The sequence below is a fragment of the Coregonus clupeaformis genome, unplaced genomic scaffold (assembly GCF_020615455.1).
Source record: "Coregonus clupeaformis isolate EN_2021a unplaced genomic scaffold, ASM2061545v1 scaf0325, whole genome shotgun sequence".
Lineage (NCBI taxonomy): Eukaryota > Metazoa > Chordata > Actinopteri > Salmoniformes > Salmonidae > Coregonus > Coregonus clupeaformis.
This window is the reverse complement of record NW_025533780.1, coordinates 401156-418533: the sequence shown is the minus strand read 5'-3', so window position 1 is coordinate 418533 and position 17378 is coordinate 401156. Positions and strand designations below refer to the sequence as shown.

The 17378-nt window shown below is 45.0% G+C and overlaps 1 pseudogene; it reads right to left on the bottom strand.

The window, feature by feature from the left end:
* The window catches only part of LOC123484467, a 110188-nt pseudogene that overhangs the window by 18731 nt on the left and 74079 nt on the right, over nucleotides 1-17378 (bottom strand).

The following is a 17378-nucleotide window of genomic DNA, read 5'->3' as shown; positions in this document are numbered from 1 at the left end:
ACGGTGTGTGTACGGTGTGTGTAAGGTGTGTGTACGGTGTGTGGGATGACTGATGGTGACAGATACAGACAGGTATGTGAATAGATCAACACAATGTCCTTAGGCTGTTCTCTATAGTGTTGGTGGTGTGGTGAGATGGGAGGTCGAACCATAACGCTTTATACAGACATGCACAAACACACAAACAACCAGCTGCCCTGACTGACAGGGGAAGATGAGCTCAGATATACAGCCTTTATCGCATAGTTTTGGAGGATCTTTTATACAAACGATAAAAGCCCATGCGATAATTTACAGCAACCGGCTTTCAGCTGGGAAAAAATTGAAGGCAGTCCAAAAGCGCTGTCTGTTTGTGATATTTCATCTTAACGTCCAGAGCCACGCCCTGCCCCCCACATATTCTACACTGCTCCTCAAACTGTCTAAACTGTTTCAGTCTAACATTATTAACCTTCACCGTCCACGCTGAAGCTGACTCTCCTGTACTGACTCTCTACGGCAAGAGGAGAAATATGTGCTCTCGCTGTGTGTGTGAGTGTGTGTGTGTGTGTAAGTGTGTGTAAGTGTGTTTGTGTTGTGGATGCCTCCTACAGGCAGTGTAGTGTGTGGGGGTTTGGAATGAGACACATGTTGAGAGCTGAAGCAGGGCCCAATCTGACTGTGATCCTCTGCTTCCTGCCTGCCGGTGATGGGGCTCAGCTAGGCTGTGTTGGGCCTGCAAGGGTTAATCTAGCACCGGGCCAGCCTACCTCAGGGGAACCCGCCTGGAAAACGGGTTAATAAAGGTCAGCCCCCAAAATAAACACTTTACAGAATGTTTCTCCATTCATCCTCTTTAAAATCAACTTGCAATAAAACGGGTCTGGGTGCAATTACTGCCGCAGCATTGGGGCATGAAATCAACCTGCTTCGAGCAATGACTTTTCCCCACGTTCTAGCTGAGGTCTGCTTATGATCTCCACTTTTATTCCGTCTGCTCCCCCTGTGTGCCCTGATCTGGTGCAGCAGTGCCTGTTCCCCCGCTATATGTCCTCAGGACCACTCTATCGATCTGGCCAGAGGTGCAGAGGTAGACTGAAAAACTAAATAAATAACACTTTCTGTCTACGGAGCTTTTCAACAAAGTGCAAGTATAGAAAGTACATCAGAAAGGAATGGAGAAGTATAGCATTTCCTTTTCCTTTACTATAATCTGAAAAGTATTTCCGTAAAATGTGCTGCGGCTGGAGAAAAGTACATGACCTGGAATAAAATGTATTTTTTATTGGGATTGGTGTTCCAGGTTTCCAGGTAGAGCGGATGAAAGATGGCCCCTTGGCCCCATGTATAGAACATATGGGAAAACGCAACAATTAATGTCCCAACATGAGTTAGAGCCAGCGACAGGTGAAGGGGTACCTGGGGAACAGGGCCTGCCCTGTGTTGGAGTGTTTGTACTATAAAACCAGATGAAGTATTTTTCTGAATGTACTGCACTCACGGTGCAGAGAAAGATTCTCTGAAGCAGACACTCTCCCTCCCGGTGTGTCAGTATTGAGTGTGTTAGTCTACCCTCAGGAAGGTTATTAAGGTCAGTCACATACATAATTGCAATTAAAACCTTACTCGCAGTAAACTAGCAAACAAATCACGCTAAAGCCAGGGTGTTACACTGAAACAGCTGCTCCAACGTAAGTGGAACTATTATTAAAATAAGCTGAATACACTGTGGCTCATAGATTCAACACATTTCATCATAATTATATTACTCCATAGCTATAAACGGCTTATATCACTGATAAATATTTATCTTAACTATTCCCTGTCATAATTTTTTGAAACAGTAATATCATCAATTTAGTTCTCTAATGAAATCAGACATACATCTTTGTTCATACAAAAGACTGAAATAAATATGTTTAGGCATGTCGACACTAATTACTGTAGGGATCACTCTAGGAGCAGAATTAGATTCTGTTCAGATATCTGATGCCATATAATTGGAATCTGAGAGAAAATCTATATCAAGAAAATACAGTGTCAATCAGACAATCGCTAAATTCATCAAATATCCTGAATGTTGCCTAAAAAACAAAACTGTAAATGAAAAAGGGAAATCTATCCAGTGACAGCACTGTGTTTTTATTGAATAGATATCACAATAAAGAGATTTACCCAGGCAAGAGGAAATGTAAATGTGCATTGGGGGAAAAATACGTGCATTGGGTTTGAATGGTTGTGTTTTACAGTAATGAGCACTGTGCATTAAACTTTAATTTACTCTGCTAATGTCAGAGAAAGGGAAATCAAATCTGGAGAAGCTTCAAAGTGCTATCTAATAGTGGAGGTTTGCCTTCAGCCTGTCAATTAACACATGGCACGGTAGTTGAGCAGACAATGCATTTATCAATTTACACATTATCACTGTCATTTTCCGTTGACTGGAAATGAATGCCAGTTATGAGGATACGTTGTTGATAAATTACAGATCAGCTCCCAGACAAAAAGATTTCAATTTCAGTGTATGTTTGTGTGTTTGTGTGTGTCAGTTTCTCCACCCTTTGTGGCAACACCCAGACCCTGAAAGAGTTACCCTCAAGTTCATCTGCCTATTGGCTGGGTGCCCAGAATATTTCTATTGCCAGGATGATCTTGAGGAGTCTGATAGAATGAAGTGTCCTCCCCACTCCTGGTGAATACAGCGCATTGTTACACTGGCACTGCTCTCTCTTTGTCTTAGCACTGCTAAGCACTGGATAATACCATTTCACGCCATCTGCCCCAAAGCTTCATTAAAGATACATGAATGGGCTATCTTATGAGGAACAGGTGCTATTGTTAGTCCCCGAAGACTGAGGATCGGACTCTGAATACTTGAGGAAGAGCATCTGTAGTGATCAGTCAGACAGATAGTTGGCTGGGGCTGCTCCCTCTGCCAGCACACACACCAACAGAGGTCTCCAGGGGTGAGAGAGGCCTCTCAACCGCCTTGCAACATGTATCATCAATTCAGATGACCTGATGAAGTCTGTACCAGTCCAGTGCGCAATCTGTTTTCCTCTCAACGATGTGCTTGCATAATGAGAAAAGGCACTAACTCTCAGTTTTAATTAGATTTAACACTGTGAACAAGATCTAAAAAGAAACAGAATAAAAAAATTACACAAACATATCTGTGAATATAATAAAAAATGACTGACAATAAAGTGTGTAAATCCAGCTTGAGTATATAGTGAGCGTCATTCTAACTGAATCAATGTCATTAGTGGAAGCGTTGACATCAGCACTACAGTGTTGTAATGGTTTACAGCAGCACCTAATCCTGGGGTCAGCCAGTGCAGAGAGCAGAGACAGCTAGAGGCCTGGGATTGACCATGGTCAGATTACCATTAGACACACTCAGAGTAAGAGACAGGGCTATCACACACACACTGACAAACACACAGACACATGCACGCACACAAACACGCGCATGGAAACAAACACATACAGGTGCAAATGGAGATGTACAAGCCATTACTGTGCTCAATAGGGCCCCTGTCAGTACCTATGCTCTTCACTGTCTGTAGCGGTCTTTACCCAGGGCCCAGCAGACACCCTGCAGCACTACCGACCCAGCCCAGCAGGCCCTCCCACACCCCCAAATACTAACACAGTCTAATCCTCACCAAGCGTCACTCTGGGATGCTGTCTTCTTCCCCTTTTTAAAGGAGGAGGGGATTTGTTTTAACATGTCCAAATTCCCTCAACCTTGACAAGATGAGATAGAAGACAGAAAAGGAAAGAAAGAAAATGGCTGATTTTTTTCTCACTGTGTTTTCAAAGTTGGAGCTGCTGAGAGGCACAGTGGGAGTCTCAGGTGAAATGTCTAAACGGTAGTGCTACCCAGATGTGTTTGGAGGAATATCAGACCTGTATTTATCAGAGGTTTCATCTTTATTCATTTGATTTAAAGAGAGTCACCCAGAGTATAGGAGTCTAATAACATGACTTGTGCAGTATTACACTATAAAGCTAAATAGACAATTAGGCAGAAAATTGACTAGAAATCACTAACAGGGAGTCTAAATGTGCTTATAAACCTACACTATTTCTGCCAGCTGTTCTGCCACAGCTCCAGCAATCCCACTTTTCACATCTTACCTGAGGAGTTAGAAAATAAATTGGGCTGATATAGTTTTACCTAGAGAGGACTTGCTCCAGCTGTTACTGTAAGTACTGATAGTTGACATGTCGTTTTTTTTTTTTTAGTCATTTAGCAGACGCTTATCCAGAGCGACTTACAGGAGCAATTAGGTAAGTGCCTTGCTAAGGGCACATCGACAGATTTTTCACCTAGTCGGCTTGGGGATTAGAACCAGCGACCTTTCGGTTACTGGCACAACGCTCTTACCCACTAAGCTACCTGCCGCCCTACTCTCCAATGAGTCACACACCAAACGCCTGCAAGTGGAAAGCATCTTAGGTGATCCATTTGAAGGTAAAGCGATCTACAGGATGCTGGCAGCCTTGGCTTCATCCCCACAGAAAGCACTGTAACACTGACACCAGACGGTCATGTGAACTCAACACCCGGCCTGCTACTGTGCTGCAGAGAGAGAGAGAGAGAGAGAGCTGTGCGAGTGCTTTCTGGAGCCCAACCAGGAGGAAAATCACTGAATGGAACCACTCATGGGCTCTAGAGTCTGTGCATTACTTTGTTCTAGAGAGTTCAATTCATAAAACAATCCCAGAGATCCCCAAGCACACATTACTCCCACATCACAGGTCATTTATCAGTTAACCGCACCCCTCCAGTGTGAACGCACCACGGCTTTACGCACTAATCCAACACAGGCTCTCACACACACACAGGCACGTGCACACTTACAAAGAAACAATGTGACAGCACAAAAGGGTGCACACACACACACACACACACCCACACAGACCCACACACACAGTCCAGTGTAGTGGTGTTATCAGAGTCCCAGACATTGTGCTCTGTTTGGTGGCTGTTTGGTGTGTGATGGTAATCAGGCCAGTGGATCGATAGCGCTGAGCCAGACTTTGATCCCTCAGCCTTGTGGCTAGCTGGTATTAAGGCCAGGTCTCCACCTCCACCTCCCTCCCCTCCACCTCCCTCCCAGACTAGAGAACATTGTTCCCTTTACTCTGAAATGGGAGCCCAATCTACTACAGAGGTACAGGTCAGCAACAAAAGGTCCTTGTCATGGACATGACTGTGACCCATCTCCCCCCTCCTCCGGACCCTTAGACCTCACATTTAGCCAGCAGGTAAAACATTAACATCGTCTGCCAAAGGACACAAGTCATTCTCTATTCTGCTGGAGAAGCGTCTGAGGCGTCTGAGCAAGAGTCTGACTAATAACAAGTGTACGCTACGCCGCTGCACTTTGACAACAGGGACTGTCTGGAGGGTAGGGGTGGGGGGGTAGTATAAAAAAAAAAAGTATGCACTCACTAACTGTAAGTCGCTCTGGATAAGAGCGTCTGCTAAATGACTAAAATGTAATAATGGGTAGTGTCCCGTCTCCCTCCAGTTTATCTGCAGTAAAGAGCAGGGTAAGGTGCAGAGGAATCCGACACTGGGGTGAGGTCGGGCCGTCTGGGGAATAACCAATAGATGACTTCTTGTTCCACTAATTCCTTACACAGTAAAACAAGCTCTCTTGGAATGGAGCCATTCCAATATGTCTATATTAAGTCTGCTGCTGTTAAAAAGCAGGGCAGACAGCACCCTCCAGCCCAGCCCCTCCCTCCCCTGACTTCCCTGGTTCCAGGCTGGCTCAAGAACTCTGCACTGACTGGAGGCTGCTGTAATCTACTGTACTATATGCCACACTGGAAACCATTCATACAGTTTGTCAGTACACTAAAGGTTATACCTAAAGAACTATAGGACATTTAGAAGTGTGATGTTTAGGTTATGATAGAAAAAGTAATATGAGACTTTCCAATCATAATGCTGAAAATAAGAATAGAATATGATGCAACATACCAGTATGTTGGTGAATGTTACTGATGTTCAGTAAATTGGTTAAAGCAGTAAAATGTTAAGAGTACAAAGCAGAAGAATTAAGCTACTCCCCTGAGAATAGACGTGATCAATGTAGATTCAAGAGAAATTGTATACTTAAGGCAAATTCTTGTAGAGTCTCAATTACCTTAAATGTAATTTCAGTTTGTAAATATTTAAAGTAATTAGATTGGTATTGAATATACTCTCTCTCACACACACAGAGGTGCACACACACACACAGACACACACACACCCACACTATCCCCTCTCCCATATAAATGTCCTGCTATTCTAGGACCACATTCTTACATTACTAACACCTCTTCAACATTACATTTCCACAAAACATGAGATCTGGATGGATTTTTTTTGTTAGGCACACAATGAAATAGAAGGTAAAAAAATCATATTCTGGCATGGTCTGGTCATAACATTAAAAAGGTTTGCAGTAAACTGGCCAAATCCATGGGGACTCCCTCAAACAGCATGGATAATGACAGGAAAGATGCAAACATACATAAACAAACCCACAAGTGAGTCTGGACCCAGCATCATTATCCCGCATATACATCCCGGCTCTATGGGAATGGGAATAAGCAAAATGCCTCTGACCCTCATTGCAGGGGGGTGAGTGGAGTTCTAAAAGAGGTTTGACACGGCCTAGTCAGATAGCCCACCATAACCATGCGTGAACAGGCTGGGGGGATGTGAGGAATAGAAGGATGTGAAGTGTAGGAGAAAATGTGAAATACTATTGGCATATGCCTGTGAAATCCTCTAATCCCTCAACATACTGTTAGGAGAGGCCAATCTCTGAGGGGCAGGAAAACACATGCTCTCCACATAGCATTTTATATTGAATTATTTATCTTCTGATCCTTTTCATGTGTAAATCATCACTTGTAAAAATATACTGATGTACAGTCAAATTTCTGATATTTTCTCATGTAATTCAGTTTATTTAAAACCAACATGTATGATTTATATTTTTATTTTAAACATCTACTGTTTCTGTGAAGATATAAGAACACAATTCTAACAACCTCACCATTGTGGAGACTGGGTGGGAGACTGAGCGGGAGTCTGGAGTGAGTTTATAAGAGAATGTAGTCTGATGGTGGGTCAGAGAGCTGGCTGGCTGGCTGGCGTTGGACCACCCCTAATCTAATAATGGCATTGTCCACATGGCGGCTGGCTGGGCTCTGGGCTGGAGGCTGGTCAGGAGGGGGCTGGAAGAGCAGGGGAGGACTTCCTCTTCTTCCTGTCCTCTCCTCCGCTCCCTCCGCTCCACTCATAGACTGAGCCTCTGTCTTCACAATTGCCTCCCAGCTGCTGCGGCTTGGGAAAACAACAGAGTGGGCTCTGTTGTCCGGCAGAAAGCACGATTGTTACGAGGGGCCACTTTATTACAGGCACATGAGTGTGCCGAGACTTTAAAACACGCTCAAATGTCATGTGCACACCGAGTGACGGGCAAGAATAATCCTGGAGAAAACCCCCCCCTAAAAAACAAAACAATTCTGTGTCTGAAAAACGGTGCAGGACAGAACGGGCCATTCATTGTGTTCCGTGGGGAATGCTTGGACTCTCCTCCCCCCGAAAACAAAAAGGTTCTTTTTTTTTGCTGCCGCTGCCATGGGCTGAATGCTTTGCTTTGCCACCCCGGCCCTAAGAAAATACGGGCCCCCTTTCTCCCTGCCGGCTGGCCGCACACACTAGATCCTATTAATGCAGCCCTCTCCCTGTGAGTGTGCCCACTGTGGAGGCCGAGGGCTGCGCAGAGCCAACGCAAAGACAAAACAGTTTGCTCAACATTAGCAGGGAAAACACTGGCCGAGCGGAGAGGGAGAGGAAACTAAGTCAACTTCACACTGGAGGATGTGTTCTCCGTCAACTGATATTTTCCTTTGGAGCACGGGGTACAATGAGTGCTAAGTATAAGGCGACTGGCCACCTTCATCCAGGAAAGGATTGTGGGGAGCAATAGAGTTATAAACAGGTGCTTTATAATGATATTCAGAGGTCATAGAGTACGGCTTTATGTATCATAGCTACGGTTGGCCTCGTTTCAGTATCAGTAATGAGCTGTAAAGTGCTCCTGTTAGGGTTATGAAGTTTATTTAGCAGTATTGTCTTATCACAGAGCTCACTAGGTTCCCTAATGCCTGATGAGATGCACTACAGCTCCAGTGATCTGCTGTCTTGTGTTGATTACTGTTATCACTAGCATTGAGCTGCTATGAGAGGCTGCAGGGTCCTGGCATAAATTACCAAGTCCCAGTGCTTGTTTGGAAACCCCTCAGGTGACTAATTTAAGACAGACACTCAGGTGTGACTTTACACATTACAACTGTTCATGTGACAGCCCTTGTCAAGATGCAGGCAGTTCATTAACGCAGCCTAAACGTGCGAGGTGTGGGAACACAAAGACGCCGCGTTGCCCTGCTGATAATTACAAGACCGCTAGGAGATGTTGTGTCATTAACATTAATAATGGAGGCGTGTTTATGTACATGCTTACATCACCGACAAAGACGTGTGTTCCTAGCATATGTTCCCCACACAAACGTGCCTTTGTGTGCCAGGCAGGCAGCCTCTATGAACCCATCACATCGTGTAAGTACTGGGGATGTGTATCTTTCAACGTTTACACTCTCCAGTTTGCCATTCACAAGCCAGGGCCCAGTGTCAGAGGAAATGGTTCCTAATGCAATAATAAGGCCATTCAATATCCCCACTCTCTGTGTGTACCTTAACCCTGACCTAACGAAGAAAAGGAAGCCGGAAGAGTCTTTCAGCGGCAAGGGAGACGTACGTCGACAAAACCTACAGACCAAATTGTCCCAGATAGCCTGCACTGTTTATATTCTAAATGTCTGAATTTGTTTTAACAGGCCAGCGACGTTACTGGTCTAGCCGTTCATCTACTTAGCTTAATTTCCAAACCATCACAGCCATTGCTGAGGTTGTATCTATTAAGCCCTTTTTGTGCATCATTAAGTTTTAAAAGGGGCGCGATAGCGTTATTGTTCAAATTGCACACGACTTTATTTAACGTCAGCATTTCTTCTGCTTCCTGACAAGAAGTCACATTTCATAACTAATTAAATTGATCCCTCCCCCCAACGCAGGCCACTAAATGGAATTATTTGCATCCAAGTGTCAATATATTAAATCACAGGGGCTAATGAGTTGGGTCAACGCTTTCTTTTATCTTTAGTCTTGCATGTGCACATCTTCATCAGCTAACAGTCTCCTTTAACTGGTGGATGAGCATGTTATGTAGGGCTGGATCTATAGAGCTATCTCCCTCCCTGGGCTCAAGCCAATATGATTTGATGAGACCGTTAGGACCCCAGCATAATCCCACTACTGCCAGCCTAGCTAAACGTATGAAAACACGCTATCACTTCCTGTTCTATTATTCTCTTGCTATAATGCTAGCAGTTGATCTGGCTGTGCTAATTGGGGAACTTACACATTCCCTTTAACAATGTCTATTTTGGTGTGTTTTGCCAATGCATTAATAAGAGTCTCTTAGAAGATAATTTGCACCCTGGAAAACAACAGAAACATCTGAGAGGCATAAATTAGGAGCCATTATCTTTGTTCAATTAGCAGCCACCCTTGTGTTTATCTAAAGTTCATTTTAAATTATTCACCATTATGTGGTAGCTGTGTGCTTTGTTCCAGCTAAAATGTTCACCAAATAAAATGTTGGGTGGAATTACCGTTCATTGGATTACAAGGGCAAAGCATATTGTGTGTAGACTACAGTACAGTAAGCCAGTAAATTGGGGGAATTACTGTATTGGCTTGTGCCACATGATCTTTAGATAGGGCGTGACGGGCAAGGAACCTTATTACAATGACTGTAAATAATGAAAACCGAGCAGGAGCCAGAGTGACCTTTAGAGAGTATGGCACCGTGCAGAAATGGACCACTTGGGCTGGGGTAGTTGTCTACAAACTGTAGTCAATGACTCACAAACAAGACTCTCTTGCATTTGCCCTGATAATCTTCTGTATGTTCCACTATAGGTTAGAAGGCTACGAGTCATGTTCAAGGAATTTGTGTGTGACTCAGAGACACACTAACAGGAGAGCCACCCACCACACTGCTGCAGTAGGACTGGAGCTGCTCACCTGCACACTGTCTAGCATAGCAGCAGTAGCACCTTACAGACAGACAGACAGACAGACAGACAGACAGACAGACAGACAGACAGACAGACAGGCAGGCAGGCAGGCAGGCAGGCAGGCAGACAGACAGACAGACAGACAGACAGACAGACAGACAGACAGACAGACAGACAGACAGACAGACAGACAGACAGACAGACAGACAGACAGACAGACAGACAGACAGACAGACAGACAGACAGACAGACAGACGCCTCTCTCTGTGCCCATATAGAGGGGAGAGGGATTGTTGCCTTTATTCAAAAACCAATGTGTGTGTGACACAAAGGGCTCTGTGTTTAATTAGGAGGTCCCTATTGCCTGGGCAGACAGGACCCGCTTTTATAGAGCTTCCCCTGTGAATTCTATCAGCGCTTTGCAACACTGGGACACGGAGCTGCATCCTGAAAATCTCTAAAAAGGCTGCTATTCTTTCTAATGTGTTTTTGTGGGATTTCAAAAACAGACTCAGAGAGACAGAGAAAGACTGGTAGGTTAATAAAAGCAAATGATGTATTCAGGAATTTGTGGCATAGTCTGTTCATCAACGATAATGGTAAAGAAGAAAAACATGATTAAATTACAGCTCCATGAGTATCTGCATGTAATGGAATGAATCCTACCTTGAGACAGACACACCTACGTAACCTCAACTGTATGCCAATTTGAGCCTTTAAAAGCAAACACTGTCAAAAAAAAGTTTGATTGTGTAAAGGAACCTTGTGGATACATGTGTCATACCTAGGTTTGTGTAGGTTTGTGTCAACCAGGATTTCGGGAAACCAGGGAATTTATTGAAAGTTCCTAGAATGTTGCAACCCTAGTCATACCCAAAAAATATATATCAAGTGAGAAAGGAAGCTGCTACTGATTAACCCTTTATCGGGGCCCTGGCCTGGCTGGCCCCTGGACCACTGGGCCTGTCATGCTTCTTCAAGCTCTACTGCTGTTAAATGACCACAGCAGAGGGAGGGAGGCCGGCTCCGCAACCCTGGGGATACTGCGCTGCACATATGAGAATCAGGCCCTCGCTAGCTCTTGAGCAGGGCCATATGTCTGTATGTCTGTCTGTCAGTCAGCCAGCCAGGCCCCGGAGAGTAGAGCTTCTCCTCAGGCTGCTCCTTTCTCTGTTAACACTCACCTATAACACACTGACAAACACACAAACCCATAGGATACACACACATACACACACAAATACAAGCACGGACATATCAACATATAAAGGCACCCACATATGTACACAAGTTCTACAGTATGTGTGTTGTTGTGTTGTGGTGTTGCTGTGCTTTATAGGAGTGTGTCTGCCTGGCAGGCTAGGGCTGTGGAGGTGGTTAGCTAGCCCTTGTGTAATTAAATTGCATCTTTAATCTGGGAACTGTCTGCAGCTATTATCATTTAACCCTTGGAAGTCCCCTGCTGTTCCTCCACACCATTTAAAACCACATGTGAGGAAACCTTTTCCACTTTGAAGTGAGCGCTGACAACAAGGCACTGGTCTTTTCTCTTTTAACTAAGGCAATGGAACTTCTTTAAAGCCAAACAACGAGTACGAGCACACTCTGTGCTCTTGGGAGATGCTATGGGTGACAAAATATTATGGGGAGGAAATAATTATGTCTGCATTACATTAGAGATGTTTTTATTTTTACTTTGTATATTTTTATAGTAACATAAATAAATGTAATAGTTCAATAGCCTAAAGTCCAAAACAGCTCCAAATAGAACACATATCTAAGAACAATAATTATCTATATAAAGTGAATCTACAATAGGCATCATTCCCAGCCAGAGGGATAAATAGAGATGAATGAAGTGTAGAGTGACTCAAAATGAGTGGATCAGTGGACGGTAGGGGTGTGGAGGGCTTGGGGGAGAGGGGGTTGACAGCGGAAGACAGCCACGTGGAGGTCCTTCACAGGAGCAGGAGAAGGAAAAGCAGCTCTGAGCTAGATAAGTAGAACCAGACCTGGCCAATGACGAGAGTGTTTAAGGCTGCTGGATTAAAAGGGTGAACCAACAATGGCCTCCATAGAAAATCCCTATCAGTGGGATAGTTATATCACTGCTAAACATACGATGCAATAACGCCAGCTCAGAGTTAAATTATAAACATAGCTAATTAATTATGGATTGCTCCTGTGTTATTGTTAATGTGAGGACAGACACATTGAAATTGACCTAACAGGGTTTTTCTGATTAAAAGCATCCCCCATTTCATCTGGGGAGCTCCGTTCTTTAACCTTTACTGTGTGAAGATAAAGTTCAGCCTTTCAGGGAATATTTATTATCTTGTGCGTGTGTGTGTCACTTCGTCTCACACCGTACCAGCCCCATCCTTCAGGAATGCATGGACTGTTGCCATCCCCATGCGCAGGAGATACACGGCAGCTCTGAAGCCTTGTGAGAGCGCAGGAATTTCCACCTGGCCTGGATCTGTGTGAGAGCTCTGAGGGCAGAGGGGCTGGTGGGGATGGGGGCTGGTGGGGTGGGGGCTGGTGGGGATGGGGGCTGGTGGGGATGGGGGCTGGAGGGCTGGAGCATGGGAAAGGACAGCAAACTGTTACTGTAGCCGGAGAGATGCACTCCATCACAGCACAGCACGGCAAGGCAGCCCCCCCCAGCCCCCACCCCTCTGACTCCCACCTGTCATCACAACCTCCCAGTCAGATGGCCCCTGTGGGCAGGGAGCAGACCTCCAAACAATCACTACCCCAAATACACTGAGGTCCTCTGAGTCTGGAGTTGGCACTGGGTTGGATCAAATGCAGCCATTAGAGAAACTAATACAAATTCCTCCAATCCATGGCGATTATCTCTATGTAAAAATATCCTCTTCACAGAAACATGTGTTTGGCCAACAACAGCAGTCACCACCATTTTATTAACTAATTTCATAGACTGCTACCCATGCTGCTAACATATGGCTGTGCTGCCATTTACTCCTACATAATTACAGAAAGCCATATGAAAGACTCAGCCTGGGCTCTGACGCTAAAATAAACCGGATTTGTTGCTATTGGGGAGGAATAAAAAGTGGGTGTGATTGTCAAGGAGACAGCCCCTAACAGTCCAATCGAGTGCCGGTCGATGTGGTTGATTGATGCAGAGGCTAAACAAACAGGCAGAACAGAGCTCTGCTTAGCGTCTATTTCTGCCTTTCTGTCTCCTTTACTTACTTACTTGATGACTTTCTTATGTAAGAAACACATGCTCTGTTACGGATCAGATTTACTTCAACATTTTGCTTTTAATTGTCACAAGCCTCTCGTTGATTCCCTAACGGTGTTTATCAAGTTTAATACTTGATTCACATAACAGTAATCCTCTCCCTGGACGGAATTAGTTTAACAACAACAAGGGACGGCTAGAGGAATAGAAAACGAGAGTTTGGAAAAAAACACAGAGCCTTGAGCTTTAAACTTCTGATAAGCCCCTAACGCCGTAATCAAAACATCTGCTATCTTAAAACAAGTGACATTGTAATCCCGAAGGACAAAGACTCAATCTTTCTCCCTCCTCTAAGTAGAACTGGATGAAAAGAGAGAGAAGGCCATTCAAAAGGAGACTCGATTAAATTGGACCGTGCCTGGTTCCAGACCACGCTGCCTGTTTCTGCACACCCCTCCCTCCCTCCCTCCCTCCCTCCCTCCCTCAAAGAAAACCCCTGAAAGTGCATGGCGTACCAGGGAGGGTGTCCAGTTACAGTCCTGGTGTTTTTATTTGGACTCCTCCAGTCTGGTTTACAGCCCCCACTGATGTGATCAGTTACATCATCAATATGGGACCACAATCTGAGCGCTTTCCCCCTGGAGCCAAACCAGAAGCACTTTGATGGCAAGGAGGAGGATCTCTAGTAAAGTCCACTGTTCTCCATACTAACAGCAGGGTAACCCAATCCCCCAGTGCTGTTTTACCACTGCTAAAAGTCTGCAACATGCAGGCTGGAAGCTTGTTTAGAGTACTAATTAACTCAAAGCTGTTGTATATTAAGAGGACGGGGGCATTTTTAAGAGCGGGACTCTAATGAAAACAGAGTGCCGCCAGGTGCCTCGCTACCTCGCCCCTGCCCTGCCTCATCCCTCCCTCATCTCTCCCTCATCCCTCTGGTTGGCTATCTTACTGAGCGGCCAGACCAGCGCCACACAGGACAGAGTAAAACTGGGTCACGAGGGGAAAAAATGTAATGAAGTAAGCATTAAAGGACTTGTGGTAGGATAAACAAAATGTCTAACATGATCAAACTGATTTGAAGTTGTTGTGAGAGTAATCTATGCTTGATAAGGGCCTGGTGAGGCTTGTAAACAAGCAGATAGACTGAGGGGAGTGCAGCAGATGGTATAAATAAGTGTCTCTTTTGTTTAATTGTAGATATAGTGGTGTTTCATCAGGACAGATCACAAGGACAGAGTCTGGGGAAAGCTGCCTTGGCTGGAGACACAGATCTTTACATCTAGGGGCCTCTCTATCTGTTTGAAATAGATCCATACACTTTCAGTACCTCCCCAAGTCTGGTGGAAGAGATATAACACCCTCCTCCCTGAACTGCTCATCAAGGGAATTTCCAGGTAGAACATTAGTCTTTAACCACAGCATGAAAGTGTGGAGTGTGGACCTGTCAAAGTATGATGTGTTGTGGTGGTGTGTCAGCGAGCCCAGGAGTAGAGTCCTTATTAAGGGGGCTTGGTCCCAGGGCATAGGGTGCTTCATTCTAGCATGTATGCTAGTGAAGGTACTGTGCTCTGTTCTAGAGAGCAGAGTGAGTTCCTCTTTAGTGGAGTGATGGGAGTCATTTCTCACAAACACTGTGGACAGTGACAGCAGCACCAGAGGGGCCAGCTCTCTGGCCTCTCCAGCAGAAGCAGACATTGACAGTGGGGCCTTTCTCTTGGGAAGTGCACTTGAAAGGGGGATTTTTATGGCCCAGCACTAAATCCTGCTTTTGTGCTTAATGCTGTGTAAATCCAAGGGGTTTGCTTTTCTGTTTGCCTCCACACATCACAGGGACTGTGGACTGGGAGAGGCCTGGAGGAGTGGAGAGGAAGGGGGGTGAAGAGGGGATCTATAGTCCACTCCACCATTCAACAACGTACGCCTACTAGAGCAGGGACAGATCTTCAGCCAGGAAAACATGCTTCCTAAAGTTTATTTCAAAGTATGGAACTGATAATGAAGCCATTTGTGATGGTGAATTGAGAGGATAATTATGTTTTAATGATCCTCCTCAGAACAGAGAGCAGAGATTGGGACAGAGAGAGAGAGAGAGAGAGAGAGAGAGAGAGAGAGAGAGAGAGAGAGAGAGAGAGAGAGAGAGAGAGAGAGAGAGAGAGAGAGAGAGACAGAGACAGAGACAGAGACAGAGACAGAGACAGAGAGACAGAGAGACAGAGAGCGAGCAGAGAGAGAGAGAGAGAGAGAGAGAGAGAGAGAGAGAGAGAGAGAGAGAGAGAGAGAGAGAGAGAGAGAGAGAGAGAGTTGGTAGTGAGTGTGTGTTGGTTGTGAGTGTGTGTTGGTAGTGAGTGTGTAGTGGTAGTGAGTGTGTGTTAGTAGTGAGCGTGTCTTGGTAGTGAGTGTGTGTTAGTAGTGAGCGTGTGTTGGTAGTGAGTGTGAGTTAGTAGTGAGTGTGTGTTGGTAGTGAGTGTGTAGTGGTAGCAGGATAAGTAATAGGTGGGTCATAGAAGAAGACTGCTCCTGGCACCAGACCCACCCTACAGTAAAGCCTTGGTTTTCTTCAGACGGCTGGGCTGGGGCAACGGCCTTGACTACAGCCAGCCACTGACCGACCACCCCTACCCAGAGTAACCCAGCCCAGCCCTAGCCAGCCTGTCTGTGTCCAACACTCAGCATGGGTGGTCCCTAACCTGACCACACTGTACTGTACCGCCTCACCAACACACATGCCCAACACTCCCCCACATACACATCCCACACACTGGCACTCCCCCTCCTCTCCTCTCCTCCTGCTACATCTCATGCTGTTTTCTTTCTTTCTTTCAGCAAATATGCCATGTTTATTTATGGTGCCCTCTTACATTTTTCTTGGTTTGTGTCTCGTGTGAATACTCTGCCCCCCTCCTCCCCCATTTACATTTTTTTTCTCCAATTTTCCATAATTACTTAAGGGGAGAAAAGAACACAATCCACTTTGGAGAGAAAATGCACAGCAATGACCACCACCGTATACACTGACATTACTCCAATAAAACCTTCATTTTCAATCTGAGCTGAGCATAAAACGAGCTATTCTAAGTGCACCTTTATAAATATATAAAGTAAATGAACAAACATTTGTAGGACTTTAACTGAATACTGTATAAACAAACTTATTCTTCCACCAAAAACAGTATCTCCCTTAACCACCACATTGAGGTGAACAAGGCTCTTCCCCTCACTAACAATATGCTGTGAACTGTAGCCCCGGTGCTGTCAAAAGGCCTGCCACGTCACTCAACTGGGATGGTATCATTTCAAAGGCAGCATTTACCAGCCTCTTTCATGTCCCCACCTCCACCCTCCAGGCACTTCTCTCTCTACCAGCAGCAGCACGCTTCATTAGGTGTTGTTACTTTCTCTTCTCTCCATCTTTGTTAATTAGGATGTGATAATTATTCCCCTCCATCTTTACCCCTCCCAATTACCGATGGCCAATTATCATGTGATGTGAATGACGACTGTAAGAGAGAGTGACAGAAGAATGAAGCGAGAGATATCAAAAAAGAGAAAGAAAGAATGCGATGGAGAGAAAGATAAAGAAAGACAGTAAAGTACCAGTGTTAGGCTGTAAACCTCTTAAAGTGGATATTGGGATTATAATATACGGTATGTAAATGTGTGTAATATCTGTCAGATAGAAACCTATGAGATTTGACATGTGGCCTGTGGTGGGGTGTGGCTGGGTAAGGAAAGGCCAGTGAGAGGGTGGGAGGGTGAGGGGAACACATGAACGAGCCACTGACCTGAATCTGCTGCTGGAGGATATTGATTTTGTGCTGCTGCTGCAGGAAGCTGCTGCTGTTGTCTGGGCAATCTGTAGATGAACACCAGAGAAGAAGAGTCACAACAGTCAGAAACATGTTCCTTTAATCTCAGAGTACAGTAAATGCTTATACCACTCAGCCAGGCCGGGGACTGACTATCAACTGACACTAAGGAAAACATGACACTGTAACTGCAGGACAGTATTTGCAAACAAGAC